The sequence below is a fragment of the Amphiura filiformis genome, chromosome 11, assembly GCF_039555335.1.
Source record: "Amphiura filiformis chromosome 11, Afil_fr2py, whole genome shotgun sequence".
Classification (NCBI taxonomy): domain Eukaryota; kingdom Metazoa; phylum Echinodermata; class Ophiuroidea; order Amphilepidida; family Amphiuridae; genus Amphiura; species Amphiura filiformis.
This window is the reverse complement of record NC_092638.1, coordinates 50,361,038-50,368,239: the sequence shown is the minus strand read 5'-3', so window position 1 is coordinate 50,368,239 and position 7,202 is coordinate 50,361,038. Positions and strand designations below refer to the sequence as shown.

At 39.3% G+C, this 7,202-nt stretch overlaps 1 long non-coding RNA gene across 1 annotated transcript; it reads right to left on the bottom strand.

Moving 5' to 3' along the window:
- Positions 1 to 229: 229 nt before the first annotated feature.
- LOC140164960 (uncharacterized) lies at positions 230 to 4,361 on the bottom strand. The gene is made up of 2 exons (XR_011860611.1): positions 4,191 to 4,361; positions 230 to 1,916 (listed from the first exon to the last, which is right to left on the bottom strand). It is a non-coding gene; the product is annotated as an uncharacterized lncRNA (long non-coding RNA).
- Between the last annotated feature and the right edge of the window lie 2,841 nt (positions 4,362 to 7,202).

The following is a 7,202-nucleotide window of genomic DNA, read 5'->3' as shown; positions in this document are numbered from 1 at the left end:
TGTGTTACTTTTTGTGCAGACTTTTTGTTGGATATCTTCCATCACACAATAGAGGATACATGTAGTAAAAAAATCCCCATCATTTATTATCTATTAAGTAGGTGTGTTCAACTGTTTTGGTTTGTTGGACTTCCTTCTTCATACTTTTTAATGAAAAAAAAATAGTGCTTTTATTTTTCACTTCCTTACAGATCTCAAAATAAATTAAAACAATGATCAAAGCTACATATTCACCATGCATTTTTGTTTATTTCATGAACTCTTGTCTTTCTAATAATTATGTACCAGAGAAATAGGTGTAAAAATACATTTAGTAATGAAGTATGAGATAATGAGTGCAAAAAGACCATTTATTTACAGTCTATTGGCAGCCACTAGTCTTTTGAGAAGGCTTTTGTTCAGACCTTCATTTGGGGGGGGGGGACCCTTTGTCAAGGCCATTTGGCACCACTTGTCAAGAGGAATGAAGAACACCTTGAAGTTAACAAAGATCAGGGGCACAAAGGCCAAAACTGAAAAACTGCAGGCAATGGCCCTGACTGAAATTCGAGTCCAGCTTGTGTGTTAATATGGTGCCTTCACAAAAGACTACATTGTAGCATTGACTGACATCGGCTAGTCTTTCCTGGAGGCTTTGGGTGTGAATGCATTGATGCACAGTCACAGCTTTCATGAAAGAAACAGTGTCTGCCAATAATAAACTATGAACACTTACACTCCTTTAAAAGCATTTATAAGTCAAGGGTTTACATGTAGTACCTTCTTTTATTTTAGTTTTATGTTAAGGGTTTACATGTAGGGTCTTCTTTTATTTATTTAATAAATAACAGACATTAACAAGGCCTTATCTGCAATAGCTGCCAAGTGTCATATTTTAGATAAATTATCAAAATGTCTATGGGGCAGCTATTGCAGTTAGGCCTTCTGGTCCTAAACCCTTGATTAGTGGACTGGATACTCATCATATTTACGGGGATGAAGGTAAACCAGTAGCAGCTACTAAACAATTTGGTCTACAATTACTCTATCCTGCATCCGCTAATCCTAAGGTGCGCTAGTCATAAATGTCACTAGTCCAAGAAAAAAATGGTCGCTAGTCCTAATGGCTGCAGATTTTCCATTGCTAAGGTCTTGTAAACCTTATTTATTTTTGGACTTGTGAACCATTTCCTATTTTTTCGGACTAGCGATCCGTATTTTTGGACTAGGGAACCTTGGCTATACATTGGTTCCCCTCAAGTTCAGTAGTGACGTAGGTGCATATTTTAGTGGGCGCCGTATTGAATCGTGTGCATATAGTTAATTGTGTAGCAAAAAAGGGTGGTTCGTGTGGCGCAGCCATGAAAAGACATTGACGTCACTGCTGAATTTGAGGCAAACCAAAGAAATAATTCCATGCAACTTTTACAGCCTGTAAGGAACTATGCATTACGATTACATCACATGATGTCAGAGTCATTTGTTGAGGTCCTTATTATTTTAATAATTGGAGCAAACATTTACTAGTTAGTTTATGCACCACATAAATTACTATGCAAGTATTTAAGTTCTCATCAAATGTTCACCCTCCAGAAAAAATTTTCTTCAAAAAATTTAATTGTTGACATAATGTTGGGAAAGTTTTCAATACATGCGAGTAATAGCCCTACTACGGCCTTTTGACTGTGGTGGTCCAAAACCATGCTATATCGTAAAACCTGGCTATATCCAGAGAACTGCTAAACCCAGACTGCTAATTCCCCCTCTTGGGTGGAGCGGTTAGTGGGTTTTAGCAGTTCTCGGATATAGTGTGTTTAAAAAGCCCTATAGTACGGCTAGCGAGTGATGCGACAGATAACAGATGCCAGCTGTTGACTTCCAAACCATCATCCTCTTTGTCTTTCACGAAACCAGTATCCTCAGTAGTACTGCTGCACCTGGAAATTGGAATAAAATAAAATAATAGCCAATGATTAATTATTACACATTATTATCAGGATTATGGTATCTAGGCTGTTTGTGTGCCTTAAGGGGGTACTACACCCCTGCCCAATTTTGTGCCTATTTGTGCATTTTTCTCAAAACTTATAGGGCATTGGGGACAAGTAAGATATGTATATTATAGGGGCAAGGACTACAACTACTGCACTGGAAATTTTATATCAGCACAGACAACAGTTGTGGAGTTACAGTCAAAAATGAGGGAAAACCAATATTTGATCAAAAAATCAATAACTACTTGCTTTGAGTTGCTGAATTTTCAGTACAGTAGTTGGGAGTCCATGCCCCTATACATATCTTACTTGTCACCAATGTGCTATAATTTTTGCGAAAAATGCAAAAAATAAGCACAAAATTGGCCAGGGGTTATAGTACTCCCTTAAAGCCTTAACCCTAACACCAGTAAAAACCACAAAATACCACGATGAAAAATTCATAACATGCATGCATCCCAGGGTCTGCGATGACGCAATCAACCGAAGTGTGATATGCTCACGGAATTGCTGGCCGGGCAGCAATAACCTGAGCAGCTACCGGTCCGCGATCGTTCGCTTGGCATGCGAGGGGTCAAAGGTTCGAATCCCGGGGGTGCCAAGTCAAAAATTCTTCTTCTTCTTGAAAAATTCGGATCTTCTCTGACTTCCGATACCAAAAAGCATGGGTCAGTGTTAGGGTTAAAATAGATGTATTTTTCCAGATTAGAGTGTCCTCTACGGTAGCCCTAACACCAGTAAAAACCACAAAATACCACGATGAAAAATTCATAACATGCATGCATCCCAGGGTCTGCGATGACGCAATCAACCGAAGTGTGATATGCTCACGGAATTGCTGGCCGGGCAGCAATAACCCGAGCAGCTACCGGTCCGCGATCGTTCGCTTGGCATGCGAGGGGTCAAAGGTTCGAATCCCGGGGTGCCAAGTCAAAAATTCTTCTTCTTGAAAAATTCGGATCTTCTCTGACTTCCGATACCAAAAAGCATGGGTCAGTGTTAGGGTTAAAATAGATGTATTTTTCCAGATGAGAGTGTCCTCTACGGTAGCCCTAACACCAGTAAAACCACAAAATACCACGATGAAAAATTCATAACATGCATGCATCCCAGGGTCTGCGATGACGCAATCAACCGAAGTGTGATATGCTCACGGAATTGCTGGCCGGGCAGCAATAACCCGAGCAGCTACCGGTCCGCGATCGTTCGCTTGGCATGCGAGGGGTCAAAGGTTCGAATCCCGGGGGGGTTAAAAAAGATGTATTTTTCCAGATTAGAGTGTCCTCTACCCCTAACAACAGTAAAAACCACAAAATACCACGATGAAATATTCATAACATGCATGCATCCCAGGGTCTGCGATGACGCAATCAACCGAAGTGTGATATGCTCACGGAATTGCTGGCCGGGCAGCAATAACCCGAGCAGCTACCGGTCCGCGATCCTTCGCTTGCCATGCGAGGGGTCAAAGGTTCGAATCCCGGGGGTGCCAAGTCAAAAATTCTTCTTCTTCTTGAAAAATTCGGATCTTCTCTGACTTCCGATACCAAAAAGCATGGGTCAGTGTTAGGGTTAATGTACTATCTTTTTAAATTTTTAGATTTTCCTTCCAAAATGATAAATTATTGTAGCAGAGTCATGATATGCTATTTCAATAGGTGTGAGGTCAAAGGTCATAAAGTCAAAAGTAGTCGCTTGCAATCATTTTGCAATTTTAATTTTTTTTTATGAACTGTGAGAGCGGAGACAGATTTAAAGCACTAATCTGTAATTTACTAAGTCTACTAGTCGTGCATAGTTTCATGGGCATAGCCATCTTTTTTAGTAAGGAGGGCAAAATAACACTTAGGTGGTACACAAAAAAACTCTGCATTGCAAAAAAAGTTGCATCATACAATTATACATAGAGAGGTTGTATGTCTTTGAGCTTCTAAAAAAGGCTATATTGGGACGTAGCACGCAAAAATTTCGTATTTTACACTATTTTCGGTCATGATCAGGTTAATTTCGGTAGAAAAGGGTTCCTTGTCCCTTTTCTTTTCTTTTGCCCTTCTGATTTTCTCTTTTATTTTTTTTTTTTTGTCAGAGGGCACTTTCATTTCATATATACCTGTCGTGCCTGAGAATTAAATATAGGAACACATAGGAATAAGGTATTGGCATTTTGTGTGGTGTGCTGCACCCCTTGGCTACAACTTTGTAAATGAAATTACTTACATCCTCCTCAATAAGGAAAGCTGTGCTGTTCGGTTGCAGGTGCTTTGCTTCAGCGTGTGTTTATAGTTCAGATTTTTGGAAGATATGCCTTGCAGAATGGACCTTTCGTGTGCCAGTTTCTGGAAAGACAATACAGTATGACATTGTAATTAAAGCCATTGTAACATTTGCTAAGGGGACAGCCCTGAATATTTTTCAAAATTCTGTTTTTACACGATTGCTTTGTAAACATATAGTAGGCCTACATACTCTGCAAAAATCAAGACTTTATGTTTGCTCACTTGCTGTGGGTTGGGATTGAGACTGAAGATGAAGTCAAAATCATATTTTCCTATAGACGAATCAAATTTCACGCATTCCTGCACCTCAATGGCGGCCATAGCCGCGACGGGGACCAACTATCTCACCTAAAATGTGAAATGATGCGCCCTTGAAGGATATTTTAAACTGCATTCTACCACCCGTGTTACACGCAGACAAAAGAATGATGACAGTTTACAACACAAAAGAATCTCACATCAAATTTTAAGTGGGTTTAATCCACCCAATTGGGCACTCACAACACCTGTTTGGTGCATGCAGGGACCCTAATAAGGCCAAATAAAAAAATAAACATGTTTCACGTCCCCTCCCGCTTCCTTTTTTGAGGTTTCTTCAAATATATTTTTATTTTTTGAAATTCGGTTATAACTTTGCAAAATATATGTCTAGGAAGTTAGGATGCTTTCTATAGCCTTGTTAAGATACAAGAAACACGTTAGGAAGGTTTTGTGATCATTTGAGGGGGTGTAACTCTCCTCCTTTTTCCAGGCATTATTGTATACGCTAAAACACTGAGCTCTAAGTATGGCTATTTACACCAATTTTGTGATAAAAAATAGAAAATAAAAGACCCCTCTTCCTCCTTTTTTTCGAAAACCCGGACGTGAAACATGTTTTTTATTTTACTTGGCCTAATGGCCGACCAAATCCTGACCATGACTTGGCTCGTTGGATTCGTCTATACTATAGCGAATCCTCACTGCCAGTTAAAATTAATGTTGTGTCGTTTAGTTTTACTTGTGCATTAAAAAAATTAATGAGTTATAAAAAGAAACTCACCTTGCAGAGTCGAGGTACAAACAACACACCCAACATACTCAGCCAGGAGAACGGTATTGCAATGATCATGAATGTACAGTCATGACAGTGCATGAACAACAGATCTGTGTGATGCAGTGGTGAATGGGACAAATCTCGTCATGTTTTCTATGGCAAGCCACATCATTCATAAATGCGAGTTTTGCCCGCTATACTGGTCGAGGAGCCCGCTATACTGGTCGAGGAGCCCGCTATACTGGTCGAGGAGCCCGCTATACTGGTCGAGGAGCACGCTATACTGGTCGAGCAGCACGCTATACTGGTCGAGTTTCACCACGCCGAACGGCGAGTTTCACCACGCCGAACGGCGAGTTTTCACCACGCCGAACGGCGAGTTTTCACCACGCCGAACGGCGAGTTTTCACCAGTTTTCTGACGTCGATCTAAAATACTTATATAGTTCACGAAAAAATACTACATGTAGGATTATAATAATGTTTAAAAACAATTTTGGTAAACTTTTTTCGGGGGTGGGTCTTTTATGTAGTTTTTTTCGGTAGGCCTATATCTCTTATAAAACGAATCAATGTGCCCGGAAGTTTTAAAAGCGTGGTTCTCTTGCTCTCGTTTCTGATTGGACTTATAAGCCGTTAAGCCTATACACAGCCACAGGGCATTTAAACAAGCTGCGTCACGCAGAGTTTGACCCAATTGTAACGCGATCCACGATTTGCTAGTTTTGCGTAGGCCTACACGCGATTGTATTATTTGTATTGCTACTTGAACAATGTTCAGAATGTTGTATGAACGGGGTTCATTCATAGGATTTCGGGCATGATCGTTGATTTATACGAGTGTTTAAGCGATCATGCCCGAAATCCTATGAATGAACCCCTAATTCAATGTTAGTTGCAAATTCAATCAGTCAGGTTATTTATTAATGTTATTTATTGAAGATCGGGTTAAGTGTCAACCGGTATTCTCTGAAATTTGTTCATTTTTCGTGCGCACTCTTTTGCCCTTTAAACACCCCCCCCCCCCTCGGGTACTCACATGTTTACGGGGATGTGCCGCCCATGGTTTTAGTCTCAATGCGTTTTAGTCTCATATATTTTCCTACTTTATTTCCCCGGATAGTACTGCAGCATTACAAGAAAAGCCGCATTCAAAGACCACAAAAAAATGTTTGGTTGTAGGCTACTTGTAGGGCCTACTCCACCGACCGATCCTAATGTGCAGGGCCGACCCATATTAATAGGCCTATATGTAGGCCTATTACGCCTATTTTGTTTTAATCCACAAATTAAAAGAGTCTATTTTTCTTTTCAAAAAAGAAAAATCCAGTTTTCCCAAAAAATTTGTTTTCCTTCAATAATTCAAAGCACATTCCTGACAAGCACTTTTTATTGTGTAATAAACATTTAGACCATATCAGAGAGGATGCCCACAATTAAGAATTAAGAATTAAAAATAAAATAATGAAAAATCATAAAAAAGTGAAATGTATATGATGATATTATATGATGTTATATAGGCCTACACTTAAAACCAAAATAAAGAAATACTTAAAGGGCCACATAAATAAAAATCACGAGCTATCTGGTCAAGAATGATAAGAGGAATACCGGTAACTAGAAAAGAGCGGGAACATTTTTACGTTAATTTATAGGCCTAAAACACAGCACAATTTTCCTTTAATTTCATTTATGATATTTCCAATTTATTTTCCATTTTTACACATTAAACAGAACTTCAGTCACATTTTCAAAGGGCAACACCTGATATATATACATGTATAAGGGCTGTCATTTTTCATAGAGGGACCAATTTTCAGTAAGCTAGTGAGTCCAACTTTGGAGCCAAAAACAGTGGGTTGTAAAACACGATATTGCCTTCATATTGCAAAATTGTTTTTAAACATGATTATTATAC